This window comes from Lepidochelys kempii, chromosome 17 (assembly GCF_965140285.1).
Source record: "Lepidochelys kempii isolate rLepKem1 chromosome 17, rLepKem1.hap1, whole genome shotgun sequence".
NCBI classification, from domain to species: Eukaryota; Metazoa; Chordata; order Testudines; family Cheloniidae; genus Lepidochelys; species Lepidochelys kempii.
Window position 1 is genome coordinate 8,774,620 of NC_136396.1, and position 15,379 is coordinate 8,789,998.

At 41.5% G+C, this 15,379-nt stretch overlaps 1 protein-coding gene across 12 annotated transcripts in view; it reads right to left on the reverse strand.

Annotated features, from left to right (window-relative positions):
• The window catches only part of MSI2 (musashi RNA binding protein 2), a 377,475-nt gene that overhangs the window by 21,863 nt on the left and 340,233 nt on the right, over positions 1-15,379 (reverse strand). The gene's annotated exons all lie outside the window — the stretch shown is intronic.

Genomic DNA, 15,379 nt, shown 5'->3' on the forward strand with positions numbered 1-15,379 from the left:
TCAAGGCTACTTATTCTAGTCAGTGTATGCAGTGGCAAGAAAACTTCTAGTTTTAGAGAAGCCACCAGATGAATTACTGGACTTCCTCTTCCACAATACATTAGAATGAAATATAGTGTCCCAGTTATTACAGTAAGAAATACATTTCATATCGAGAGGAATAGCTGAACGCAGAAGTGAGCCAACTGGAGCTACCTTAGCTATAATTTATCCATGTAAGCTTCCACTCCCTCCCATTAGAAATATATGTGTATATGAATCTGTATACTGTGTGTGCGCATTTGTGTGTGTGTATGAACACATACTCCCCGAAGCATGCATCCATCTATCCCGAACAATGCACTAATATCTACACACTTCTTTTTCATCTGATGACGCACAATCAGAGCAAGACTATGCTCTCAGTTACACCAATGTAAATCCAGCGTAACTGTTCATGTCAGTGGAGTTGACACTGACATAGCTGAGAGCAGAATCTGTCCCATAAACAATCAGCACCAGTCTCATTTTAATAGATGTGCTCTTCAGAAAGCTTATAACTGTTATCTAGAGTACCACACTAGGAGCAGAGAGTGACTTAAATTTAAAGAAATAACAAAATAACGAAATATCCTGTGTAAACATCTCCTGTATAAATTTTACAAATCAGGCTACAAGTTTCTTCCTTCAAGCACAGCAGATTTGAGACTTTTTAAAAATAATAGTAATAAAAAAAATTAACAAGAGGAAATGATTGTTTCCTCTTTGCATTACAAGGCACCAGCTGCCACGAGAAGAAAATGTTCCGAACACCTGCAAACCTGCTGCTCTTCCACAATTACAATTGGTTTCAAACTAAAAACAAAAGCAGGCCTGAGCTTGTGGTTACAGTAACTGAGGAGAAGAGAATGTAGCAGGGGGGAACAACAGGAAAAGAAAGAAATTACATTAAATTTAACATCTACTGTCTTGTCAGCTGCCGAGCAAAAGAGGCCCCTCGGTATCAGGGTATGCCTACACTGCAGTCTGGCGATGTGATAGCTGGATCAAAGCCAGCTTGAGTGCCATGGAGCTGCAGGGGCTAGCCCTGCCTGCCCAGAACCCTGGGTACGTACTAGATCATATTAGATCAAGCTAGATGAAAACTTGCTTGGGTACATCTACAAACGCTGCAGAAATGCCTCCTGACTGTAGTAGAGACATGCCCTTGGTCTGCTGTGTTGGCTAATTAAAGGCTGGCTCCAGGAGCAGAGTAAAGCAAAGCAAGAGTATGTGGAAAAGCAGCAAATGGCTTTCATGCTGAGAATGAAAAGCTGTGGGCAGCTGGGATAAGAATTAAACAGAACGAAATTACTTCCTTCCTCCACTTCCTCCCTGCACCTCTCTATAAAATAGTTCCTCCTCAGCTGAAATTTCCTTCTGATTTCATGCCAAGCATTTTTCCAGTGGTTCACTCTCACCCAACGCCTGTCATTACCAATCAACTTTCCTTCTTCCTAGCTCCTCTCCACTCTTGCTTTATCCTATTAACCCTGGAGGTTGCTTTCTGCATGTCCATGCTCCCTGACAACTTGTTGATATAGTGCGCTAATTTCGGGAGGACTCTCTCCCCTCTCCTATCATAAACAGCCACGCATGATTTGGCAGACGTTTCCATCATCAGTGTTTATGATCATAACTGCACGTGCTTGAAAGCAGCAGGAAGTTTTCAATACAACTGTCATTAAGACAAGTGAAAAATTCATATAACATGCAGCAAAAACATCTTCCCCTCAAAGGAATAAATGATATAACATTTAACGCTACCGATACAGATAAAAGTGGATAGCGGAGCAGCGCAGGGTAATACACATCAGGGAGATGGCATTCAATAAGGAGCTCTGAGACATGTGGAGAGGGGCACAAACAAAATGGAGGGGAAAACTCACGGAACAACGCTCAAACATCACATTCCTGGAGACAAGTGGCAACCATTTGAAGATGATGTTGGTTGACTATCAGTTTTTTAGCATAACATATTGAATGTGTTTATGTTTTGAGGCCAGGGCCCAACCTACAAAACTGGAGGGAAACTTTCCCAAAGTTTTGGGGGCATTTGAATTGGGGGTTTCCATGAGCATTTTCACCGGAGGTTTTCACTGAGCTCCTGCTCTGGTTTTCTTAGGTGCTTGTACAGATGGCTCGGATAGAGGGATATACATACACAGCCTACGTTTTGAAATGTGACTAATGATTTTGGGTGCCTCCTTTTTTAATTGCCCAAATAGACAGACCATGAAAGTGCTGAGCACTTGCCCTCTGAAAATCATGCTCCTTTAAGGTCTCTCAAGCTAGGCACCCAAAACCATTAGTCACTTCAGACAGCATGTGTGCGCACCCACACACTCACATATACATACGTAGGTTAATATCCCCAATAGCTCCAAGCGTTAGGAGAGAGACAACTCCTCTTTCACAAAGGGTAGCTTCCATTCATTACTATTTACACAGTGCTTTCAAGGTGTAAAGAGCTAGGAGGGTTTGAGAGTCAAGTGCTGTAGCTGGATTTTAAAAGGAGCTGGTTAATGTTACACATTGTTTGTAGTTACAGATGCTAAAGTAAAAGGTAAGCAGATCTCACGGGTCAGGACATGAGATGACCACAAGCAGCCATTTGCATTCAGAGATCTTTTTGCCTTCCCCTAACACATCAGGTATCGCAATATATGGAAACAGAATTTGCTGAAGCAGAGTAGATCAGTCATTCGCAGCTGGTATGCTGTCTCTATCAGTGGCCAATATGCAAACGCTTCAGAGGAAGGTGAAAGGAAAATGTCATACACCTGGCTGATTAAGCTGATTAATACTGGTTAAGCTAGGGGTGGGGCAGAGATCTCCTTCCTGACCCCTCTGGAAATCAAATAATGTTCTGAAGCATGAGATTTGATTATCACTCAGCATGCATGACTGCAGAGGTTACTGCTGATCATAACATTATCCAGACCATTTAAAAATGCAGCTACAATATTGGATTATACTATTATCATTCTGCATCTTCAGAGCCCTGTACAAACATTAACTAATTAGTCCCCACGACTTTGGTGTATTATTATCCCCATTTTACAGGTGAGTAAAGAGAGGCTAATGACCTGATTTACAGAGGTGCTGTGCACTGAACTCCCATTTATGCTCATGGGAGAGAGAGCCTGGTTTTCAGAGGTGCTACATACCTCTAAGTGACTAGCCAAGGCCACATGGGCAAGTCTGTGGCAGAACCTGAAACAGTCTGCAGACACTCCTGGCTCTTAGTCCTGTATTCAGATCCATTAGAATATACTGCTTCTCTTACTTGCTGCAGTAGCATACATCTCATTGCTACCAAGTCCAGCCTCTTCCAAATCCATTTGCTACATATCAACAGCCTTATATAGCTCTGCTGCTAGGTACAGTATGCTCTTTTATGATTAGGCCCCAGAAGCTCTAAATCTTTCGGTGTGTATTTCACACACGGAATATCGCTTTCTGTCAACGACCAACTGCTGCCAGACACTTTGGTCCCTTCCTGGGGCATGTTTCCTGAGGACTGAAATGTTTTGATCAAACTAAAGTCTCTGGGCTTAAATATATGGGTACCTGGGTAAAAATTAATAGTCTGTGATACATAAGAGGTTAGACTAGATCATCTAATAGTCACTTCTGGGCTTAAACTCTATGAAATTTCAAATTAAGATCAACAATCAAACCAGAGAATCTCCTGAGGATAACAAGATTGCTACTGAGGGATAGCTCAGTGGTTTGAGCATTGGCCTGCTAAACCCAAGGTTGTGAGTTCAGTCCTTGAGGGGGCTATTTACGGATCTGGGGCAAAAATTGAGGATTGGTCCTGCTTTGAGCAGGGGGTTGGACGAGATGACCTCCTGAGGTCCCTTCCAACCCTGACAATCTATGATTCTACATACAGGTATGCTGGAGGGTCACAACATTATACCCAGAATCTCACAGATAACCAGTCAGAAGATGCATAAGACGGAAGAGCAAACAGTCTGACAAATATAATAGATTCCGTTCAACAACTCTAGGGTGGAGATTTACAAGTTGCAGCAAATCTATTCAGCCTCTTCTCAGTATGCTTAAAAAGCAAACACCCTTCTGCAGGATCCCCCACACCAGACAGGTCCCCTAGTTCATAACTGAAAGCCAGTGATATTTTTCTGTCAGAAAGTTCAGTCCTGACCTTCGAAAATCAAACTTTGTTCTGTCTGCCTCATATGTCACTACCAACATGGGTTCTACCATCAGAGCTGTGCTGGTCGGGTTTGAGATAGAGTGGGACCTAGCTGTCTCTCCTCTGCAGCTGTACTGGCCTTACACTAAAACCTTGCGTTTGACAGTAAAATAAGCAGCTATGCATCCAGAAGACATTAAAGGAGCTGATATCTGCAGTAACAAGGTACCATTTGTATGTTATTTTCTATCTGCAATCACAGGTTAGGGGTTGTCCTCTCCCTGCAGTCCCTTTGGCAGTAGCTTTCACATCAGCATCTTGCAGGGATAACAGCAAAATGGTAGCATGTGGTGTAGGGGTTACTAGACATAGCAGCTTGAGCGAGGTCTGAACAAAGCGTCAAAGGAATGGTATGCTCCTAAACCCTATCCACACTGCAGGCACAGTTATAAGCATTAACACTGCTCCAATCCACACCTAATAATGATCCAAACCATGTTCAAAAACCACATATAAACTAACCGGAACCTATCTACATGACAATTACAACTACAGACAGGGACCCAGTTACAACATGACGGCCCCCGACTCTTTTCCAACACATTTCTTTTGGTGTAGAAGAGATGGAACTTTGCCCGTTCCCTAAACTGAGCACAAGCCAAGCCAAGTGAAGTGCAGATGCACTGCATAGCCGAGACTATGCGGTGTTAGTAGAGAGTCAGGGCACAGAACCAGTCAGTGACGTCACAGTAAAATGGCTGTAAGAGGGGGGTAAATCCACGGTTGCAACAAGAATAGGTGGTATAAAAGTCTCTCTGTAACTGTACTCGCAGCAACTACTGATGAACACCGCTGTTGTTAGCCTGTTTCAAGCCCTAGCTTGGATATGGGCCTGTTAGAATGATGTTGGAGTATTAAAAATACTTGACGTGCACTGATTTGCAAGAAGACACAAAATACAATCTATTCAAGCCTGTCTCTTCTGAGTCCCGTAATTACGTGCCACAAGAAATAAATACGTTTCTCAGCTTAACCGTAATTTTTTGCAAACGATCAATATTTATTGCCTAATCACATTTTCCATATTGCAAGTTAATGGTGTCACTCTCACATGGGGCCAGAGTACTACACAGAGGCCATGCAAAGCTTCACTTGTAGAAACTGCAATCACGGAGCCAGCTCTTGTCGCAGCCTTTACAAAAGGATTTCCACTCAAGCGGCTCATCTTTAATCATTATAAAAGCACAGAAGTTTAATCCATTTTTGATGTAAGCGCTAATAGCTTTGTGTCCTTGAAGTTCAAAGTGGTCTTCGTGCATGTCGCTAATTAGCCGAGCAAGCAGCCATTCAGCTCCCTCTCATGTTTCTAATTAGATCCTTAACAACAAACAAATGTCAACCTTACAAAGGCTGTGCTACATTCTCCTCCCTTAGTTAAACAGTTTGGGAGGGATGCAAATGCCATTTTTATGCCATTTTCCCTGTTGGAACATCTTGCACCCTAGTCTGAGACCTCATCTAAGCTCCAGGCTGGATGACGTCACTTGGTTAGGCTACAGTCGAGTGATGAGGCCAGTGATGTCTGTGGCTTGGATGCACGCACTGGTGAGTGGTTCTGCAGGCTTACAAGGGGCTGAGGATGCAAACCTGGCTAGGCAGACATTTCGCATGATAAGGAGAAGGGAGACAGCCCAGAATGCTGGCTGCGCAGCTGTGACACTTCAAAGGGACAGGATGGAGGACAGAGCTGCAGCTTGGGTGAGTGCCAACAAAATAAACACAAGGATTGAGAGTACTTAGGCCTTGTTTACACTTCTTTTGGGGCGGGGGGAGGGAGAATCTCCCACTGGTAGGAGTGACAGGGCTCAGGTGGCTGCTGGCCCAGTCTCATCTATATCTGCTCTGAGCTGAGGAGGGTTACCAAGTGATAAAAATGCCAGTGTCCTGTAAACTACTGCTAGCATCATGGCGGCCAGTGCTGGAAGCTGCTCAAAAGAGCCTATTCTAGCTACAACCACCACTATTTAGCATGTGGCAGGTTGGTTGATCAGACTGTATGATGCACGTTTAATTTGTGGAAACACGCTCTCCCCCACCCAAAGTTGCCACACCGTCCTTTCCCCTCTTCTGAAGTGATGCCACATCTGAGCAGAGAGGGACTCCAGGAAACAGCAGCCCAGAACGCTTTTTGTCTTTCCTCTGGCGCTTCCAAGGAGCAGCACAAATAACAAAAGGGATGGGGCCCATGCACCGTCAGTTTGACAGCTGACTCAAAGCCTCCAAACCAGACTAGAAAGCCACATCTCCAACACAAGGCCTCCCTTGCCAAAGGTTCTGAGCACATGTGCACGTGGGGAGTTCAATCTGGCACGTAGCTTGCATCATCATCACCAAATCATTTCATTACTGTCCACAGACTGCACCAAAATAGGTCCACAGCACACACTTGCATGTCTTATCAGTTAAGCCAAGGCAGCCAAACAATAATAATTTATATAAATACTATATGTGAATAAATTCTGACTTTTCAGTCATTTTACAAACAGGTATCAATCTAATGGTACTGGAATTTAAAGTTAATTTAAAATCTAACGTATTGTAACACTTTAGATACTTTACGCTAAATGCTCAGGACTGTTTTCTTTCACTTCTACTGCACCTTCCTCACTCTCCTCCCTTTCCCACCACTGCCCCTCCCCCTGCTTTGGATAACTGTAATGCCTTTACATTTCAAAAGAAATTGACTCAGATTTTAGTTTATTTAGGTTGTAAACTCTTTGGGGGCAGAGATCATTTCGGTGTTTGTACAGCACCTAGCCCAAGGGGGGTTTGGGGACACGACACCTAATATTGACATGGCTGTGATACATGATGAAGTTTTCCTCTCCTTCTAACATAGTACTGCAATGAAGTGTTTATCATGAGATAAGGTAAATGGCTCTTTTCTAATTTCAACCCTTTGGCTTCAGAGCTGGCGTTTTCTAATGTGCCTAAGGGAGTTAGGAACCCAACTCCCTTTGAAAGTAACTTCCCTTGAGACACTTGCAAATCTCATACCAGATTCCTTTCTTGGCCCTCCCAAATCAACTCTCAGTGCTCCTCCAGCCTCTATGCTCTTTTAAAGTGGCGGACTTAGACTCCAATCCTGAAAAATGCTTCGGAAAGTGGCTGTGGTTCGCCCCACTACCTGTGGATGTCAAGTGACACAAGCAAACGTTTGCAGAACCAGGACCTGAGGTTGAATCCTGTGAAGTGCTGAGAACCCTGAGTTCCCATCGATTTCAGTGGATGTTGAGTGTGCTCAGCACATTGCAGGATCTGACCCACCTCAGATTTTGAGGAGAAAGTCCTAACAGACTTGCACATGCCTGTCCATGTCTTACCCTTTACTGACGTCCTACCAAGAGGCAAACAGGGAAAGTTTTTTACCTGTGATCTTGCTCTCACATGAAATTATTTACTAATAATTTTGCTATTTAAAGTGAGGGAAGAGCAAACCTCTCTGGCATGATCACTTCTTATTGGAGGATAAGAAATCTGTTGCTACTTATACCATGGGCAACCACATTTGCATTAATTGTTTATCACAGTCTGGACAGACCTTTTATTAATATTAATGAGTAACTGGGAACAAAGGGCCCCTTTATTTTTAGCCTACTCTAATTGCGTAGTAATTACTCATCTACAAAACAAATGAGCCGAACTCCATCACCATGGCAACAGAAACTTCGGCCTCCCACTGTAACACATTAACCGGCTATCATTTCTGTTAATTTTAAATTGAAGCCTTTTGTACAATAACAGGCAGTGGAAGAGCCAAATTAAAACAAAACTGGGACTTCATTTTACTGAATATTTTAATTCACAGTAGTAATTCACATTCTGCTCCTAAAGCATCTCCTTCATACACACACCTACCTATGGATCACTGTATGGAAACATGCAGGACTGTACAGAAAAGGGAAAGGAAAAAAACCCATCCTCGTTCTATGGAAGATCATCTTCTAGCAGGAGTTTACACAAGACACAGGTATTAAACTGATTAGAATTAACTAGCCAAACATGTATATGATATTAAGCAATTATGGGTGAGGCAACTTCACTGACAGATAAGCAAAAGAAAAAGTCATTCCAAGAGTGAAGCTAAGAGAGACCAGTCCATCCAATTAAGCCAGAGGTTCTGAAACTCCTTCATAGCGCAGTCTGCATTTTAACAGAGAAATCAGCTCTTGGAAAGCCTCCCATTCTATTCATGTCTGCATTTGTTTAGTTGGAAAAGTAACACGGTATTAGGAAAGTATTCTAGGCTTCCCCCTTTAATGCTATTCTGCAACTGGAAGTAAGGAGACACCAGCACCATGCGATCAAACAGCTCTGCACTAAATTGAGTAGGAATCAGATTTTGCCCTTAGATGCTGCATGTTTTCCAGGCAAGTTGCCCACATAGTATTTTGTCCTTGGTACCACAGGTCGTAGCTGCAGTTTTCTATGAGCAAAAAAGACAGCGAGAGGACATAGATGGGGGGATGGTAGAGGTGGGGTGTTATATACTCTGAACAATGATGCCTAACAAGAAAGAGCACACTGATGTTATTCTAGGACACCAGGAGGAGTTTTTCTAGCCTTATAATGCTCAGAGGTTTCTGAACTGTTCCATGTGAATGCTGCCATTGACATTAGAGGAAATGAATCTCCTACCTACAGACCTTATCCAGCACCCATTGAAGGCACTGGGAATCTCTGTAGCATAAGGGCAAAACATTAGCAGTGACCACATAGGAGCCATCATTAGGCCACCTTTAAGGCAATCATTGTTTGCCATGACACTTGAGACACAGCCCTTAGGGAAGAGTCAATGGAGACCTAAAGAGATTTTGAAAGAAAAATGGAAACCATCTGAGTACAGTCAGGGTATAACAATAATCCTTTGCGCTCATGTGGTACTTTCCCACAAAGTGCTGTGGCTATGCTAATTGTATCTCCCCCCCCCCGATAGGTAATGTTCCCCCCATTGTACAGAGAGGAAAACTGAGGCACAGAACCCTGAAGTGACTTGCAGATAGTCACACATTGATTCAGAGGAATACAGCTCTTGGTTCTGATCCTTTGCTGCAATTACCAAACAACACTCAAATGAACTTGCTGTCTGACTATTTTTCCACCCAATAGTGAAGGTCTGTATATCCAACGTTCAATTCTACTTTCCCTGGCTTTTATTATCCCTTCAAGTTAATGCCAAGTCAGATGGATACAAAAGTTTGCTGTAGTGAAAAGACCTCTGTATCCTTTTTTACTTGCCTGTATCTCAAATAGAAAGGGGGGGGGGGAGAAAAAGATTGTCTCTGTACTCACTGTATTTAACTTTCTCCTGCGTTTTGGGTCAAATTATTTGAAAATACTAGTGTAAAAGCTTGTAAAATGTGTGTGGTTTGCACCTTTAGCAGCTACTCTGCATAGAAGGTAACACGCTCAATTTGTACTGCCCTGTTGGGTTGTGATTCAGCAAGATTCTTAAGCAGGTGCTTAACTTTAAACATGTAACTAGTTCCATTGAAATCAACTGGACTATTCACATGCTTAAATTTAGGCACATATTTAAACACTTTCCTGAATTGGGGCCTGATTGGTTTCAAACCTTACTGATAACTCATGTAAGGGCTCGTTACATCATGTAAAATAAAGCTGCATTCCAACAACCAGGAGCTTTGTCCCTAAAAAAATTCTGAATGACATTAACTGGCTGTTCCAGCACTTTGCTAGAATAGAGTCAAATCTACTTGTCAAGCGTAAAACTTTCAGTGCTCTGAAATGGAAACATTTTCCTGAATGCATGATTAGCCTGTTTGGATCACAATACCACTGGAGCCACCACTTGGTATGTGTCAAGAGAGGCATCCTGGTAGCCGGAATGATCTCTGTGGACAACTGTTTTCCCATTGAGAATAATTCCGCTGACTGAAAAAACCATTAAAAATTAGCTACTATATTCATTAAAGATTAACTCATGCTGTACTTAAGTCTGTACTTCAGAGCTGGTCACTAATTGCCCTGGAGATGATTTATCAAGTGCACAGGGTTTTCTATAACAAAGTTATTGATTAAAGCTGATGTATTTTAACCACAATAGACTTCAAGCAGGAGCCCTGTAAAATGACTATAACCAAGTTCAGTGCCTGGCACAGCAGCAGATTATTTTAAATGTGCTGAAATTTTTATATGGCTCCGTAAGAGGTTCAGTCCCTCAAGGATAAATAAAACGTTTCCAACAATAAAATAATATAAACAGGTATTTTGTGGGGTTTGAGCCCTGGAAGGCACTTCTAGGAATATGTTTTCTATAATGGCTTTGAAATTATCTTGGATCAACGTATGACTTTAGACCTGTAATAGAAATGATTCTGCTTTAATTCCCTTTTTAAAAAACTAAACGAAACAACCCCGCGTCCTTCAGGGAAGTAATTGCAGAGCACATAAAATAGCGAGGAGAAGAGAGGTGTCACTAACAAGGCCGAAAAAACACCTCTCAAGGAAATGCACGACCTCATCTCTACAGCCATGTTGCACATGCTTAGAAGAAAATGGAGTATTTCCGCTTCAGACGTGCTTATTCAGCACAGAGTTTGGTTTCTTTTACTTCTATTCCTATAACAGGAGACATTTTCCTTTTGTTTGCATTCAACTGATTAATCCACAAGATAGAAGAGCTCATTTAACCTACTGGGAATGGAGGAGTCCTACAGCAAGGACACACATTATGTAGGTACAAAATGGTTGGGGTTCTTCCATTTCATGCCTTCTTCTCAGAGCAACATTTTCAGACGCAGCCTTAATATTATAAAGATGAGCAAAGGATAAAAATCTTGACCAGCTGCTAATTTTTAGATGCATCAACTCTGCAGAGTGTTCCAGTTGCCAGCCTCTGTCAAGTAATTACTGGATGTTCCAGTGGAGTGAGAAATTTCAGCCTGCTTCCTTTTCCCAGGTGGTCTGCTTGTTAAATTCTGGTTTTTCAGATTACATGGCTTGGATTAAATTTTATGTATTTTTATATAGTAAAATAAAAAAAGGAGTGCAGTCCATTTGAGCTGTCACACCAAAGGAAAATATCCTAAATCGGCAGTTTAAATTCCAAGTTGGTTCATCATTAGATTGTTCAGCTGTTGGTCCTTATGACATTTCGGCATGTTGATCTAGATTTCCCTCATTCCACGCACACAGACCAACTGTTGTCCCACTATTTTATTACTATAATTTGCTAACACAATCAGTGCTTAATGACAAGACTAAATATTTTTAGTGCACCTTATTTAAGTGTAAGACATGGATTTCTACACCCTCTGCAATTTGCCGCTCAGCTAACTTTTAGATACATTCCTCATTTCACCATGTCTTGCACATTAAACAGTGGGTCCCCACATCTCTGCAACAGATTGAAATCTATGGGGTAAATTATTCCCGTCTCTCCCTTTGATGTATAAGTGTTGCAACTCTTCACTAGCAAAAAGGGAAATCTTGTGCACCATGCATCCAGCAGACAGTACAGATGTCTATAGGATTGTGATTGTGTCAACTACATCCAAAAAGTTCTTTGGCTAATTTATTTTGCTCTATCAGAGGTAAGGAGCAAATACAGATTCTTAATTGCATCTGGAAAGCACATTCCAGATACTTTGTTTCTTTCAATAACATTTGCTGAGATAAGTGTCCTGAAGACTACATTGAACACACTCTGTAGGCTATGAATGTGCTCAAAACTAACATTTAGGCCACAGGAAGAGCTCCTAATTCTATTGGAGGGAGATGGGGGGAGTATGAGCACTGTAGGGGAATTTTTCTACTCCCAGCAGGACATTTTCTGACAAACAACAAACTAAAATGAAAAAAAAGTGTAATTCAGGACTTGAATTACTAGCTGTTAAATCTATTCACTGCTGATTCATTTTGAAAACAATTAAAAAAGTTAAGTGCATAAAACTGGGTGCAAAAAGCAAAGACATTTGTTGGCTCAATGGCAAAGATGATGAACTTGTCTTTTTCTCCTAATGCTGGTATTTATGAAATGTTAAATCTTAATTTAAAAATGTTCCCTTAAGCCCAGCGACATGGCAATGAATACAAACCATGACTAGCACAGAGTCTGTTGCATAACAAGATTTGAGGTTTATGACCTAAAAACAATTCCCTTGTGTCTCAGGAGAGTCTGGTAGAAAGCTGTTTTACATACATTATATTATTTAGCTATCTTATGGGGTGGTTTGCATTTTGCACAAACAATTTAAGACCTGCAAAGAATGATTCTATGGGCTAATGCAGACAGTTGAGGGATTAATGAGCAAATCATGATTACAAATGATTTAAAACAAAACCTTAATTTTCTAATACAAACTAAAACAACAGAACATATTTATATTCAAAGATCTAATTCCCAGGATTTTTAATTTGAAAAATAAGGTAAATTTACTATCAACATAAGAGTATGTGTGAGTTCTTGTGGTGGGAAAGGATGTAGGTTAGCTACAGCCATGTTCAGTTTATAAATTCAGATAATGGGGTTTAACAAATACAGTACTATGGATCCAAGCCTTTAGGAGTACACTGGTTTCTTGACAGCCCTACTCTTCCAATCAAACCAATGCTATGCTTTTGACGGACACACTATTTCAAGTTGATGATATCTATATCAACTCAACAATGCATGTTCTACAACTACATCTACTGCTACCAGGACGACTACTACAGTGCATGCATTTAGTTCAGTCCCACAGATACATACACTCTAAGAACAGGCAAGGGGAGATGTGAAATGTTTTACGGTACGACAGGTGTTTTGTTTTTTTTTTAAGTAAGGGAAATTAATAAAAACATAAAAAGAAAGTGTACAAAAAAAAAAAGAGACATTTCTCAAGAGTTGATATGAGTTGTTTCTTGAACCGTTTCATCTGAACAAGCAAAAAACATGCAACCAGCTGCTACTAACAAGAAGCTGGACACTGAGAGAGGATTAATAGGTGTGGACAAACCTTCCCGCTGAGCGCGCTCAGAAGAGTGTTTGAGAGGAGGTGTGCACGTCCGAGTGTAAGAGAGGCCGGAAAGAATGCCTCAGAGACACCCTCTCTCACAGCAGCCCCAACCAAGCAAGAGAGAAAACAACAAAAACATAACTGCTCACACTCACCATCAAGGTCAGTAGCTCACGTTACTAGATTTGTTATAGCTGGCAAGTATAAAGTACAGTAAGGGGTTGTTGGGGGCTCAGGGATCAAAGGCAGCATTTGCAGTTGGAGACTGGCAAGGTGTTAAGGGTTGGGGGAGGGGGGAAAGAGGTATATGTCCTTAGCTTCAAACCACAAGAGAGTCCTGAGCCTTCTCTGCTTTATACCTCTTGTCATCGTTTATACTGGGCAGAGTGGGTGTAAAATGTTGCCCTTCTGATTTGCTTATGTTTTTGCCCCCACTTTGAATGACTGCACCGTCAAGCAGTGAAGAATCAGGTCTGTTGTATTATTATTTTATTCTCCACTCATCAGGGAGGAATAGTTAACACTAAGAAGCTGGGGAACACACTAAGACTATCTGGTGGGGGGGGGGGAACCCAACAACTTTCTGCCAAATTTTATTTTGTTTTCCGTTTTGGGGGGTTTTTTTCTTCCAAATTAATCCCCCCTCCCAAGTGTAAGATAAAAATGTTTTCTATCCCTCTGTTTTCCCTTTTTTTTAAACAGCACTTACAAGACAAAAATGATTGCGCTCAAAATATGCCAGGTGAAATTAAAAGAAACGTGACACTGATAGTGAAATTGTCTAGGAGGAGTTTGCAGCATTCAGACTTTCAAGCTTGCTAATTTTACATGGCCCAGGTCCCAATTCATTAAAAAAAAATACAAGGAGGGATGAGGTTATCAAAGCCAACTAGAGGATTTAGCCACACAGGTCCCACGGAAGTGAATGGGAAACCGTGTGGCTAAATCTAAGTCAGTTTAGAAAAATTTCACCCATTGCTTCTACATGGGGCTGTTGGTTGGGTGCGTGATTTATAAAGGGACGCATCAAAGCATAAACCTCCCAGTCTGGGAGAAGAGTTTAGCAAGTGTGAATTTATGAATGACACTGAACACAAACACAGGGAAATGTCCCTTTCTACTGATCACAGGAGCTACTGTTGCAATTGGTATCAGACCTTATTCCATCTAATAATAGTAATTGGTGGTTGTATTCCCACAAGCAGAAATATGACAAAAAAATTTAAAAAAAGAAAGAAAAAGGGAGAAAAGGAAACAGAAGCCCACAATGTGCAGAATCACAAAAATGATTACTGACCAAAATAGGTTCATGACATTAACACAGCTGACATGCAAGCTAACTGCACCCCAGGCTGAAATAATCTAGGCATATTCCTTTGATGATTATTAAGCAAACATGCAAATTTTACACAGTACATGTAAGAACACCATCTTAGGTTACACAGAGGTCATCAATGCCCAGACAACACGGTGATGGGGTTTTAGAAATGCATTAGACAAAGTCTTGCCTGGAAGTGTGCATGCATTTTGGGTGCTGAACAGATCTTAGTTTGCTTATGTTCCATATTTTTGAAAGAGTTCAACTCCCTAAATAAAGTGGCCAGTCTTTTACTGGGAATGCTGGGAGCTGCTGAGCACAAAACACTTCTGTAAATCTTGCCACTTTGTTTAGGTGTCTGAATGGGAGCTGTTGGTGCGGAGTTCTTCGCAAAAATCTGGCACTAGAAATGTTCCAAGATTCATGTCCAAAAAGGTAGCTATATAAAAAATGCATTGAAGTGAACATGAAAGTTTTGGGAGTGCACTTAAGCTCTGATCCCGCAAACATTTATGTATGTGCTTAGCTTTACTGCTGTAAAAAGCCCCCTTGAAATCAATGAAACTACTCATGGGAGTAAAGTTAAGCACATGCTTAAGTGTTTTCAGGATCATGGCCTGAATTTTCAAAGGAATTGGCATCAGTGGAAAGTGGAGCTCTGATTTATTCACAGAGAAGGTATGCCAGGGCAGCACAAATAGAACCGCCCCAATAATGTGCAGTGGAATAGTGGGGAACGGGGGGAGGAGGGGAGGGGCGTGTTTCTGTTGTCCATTCGTTCTCTTTGACTTTACTCAGACTGACAACAAAAGGAAGCCAATGAGTGCCAGTCATGCTGCATTCTGCATTTTTAATCAT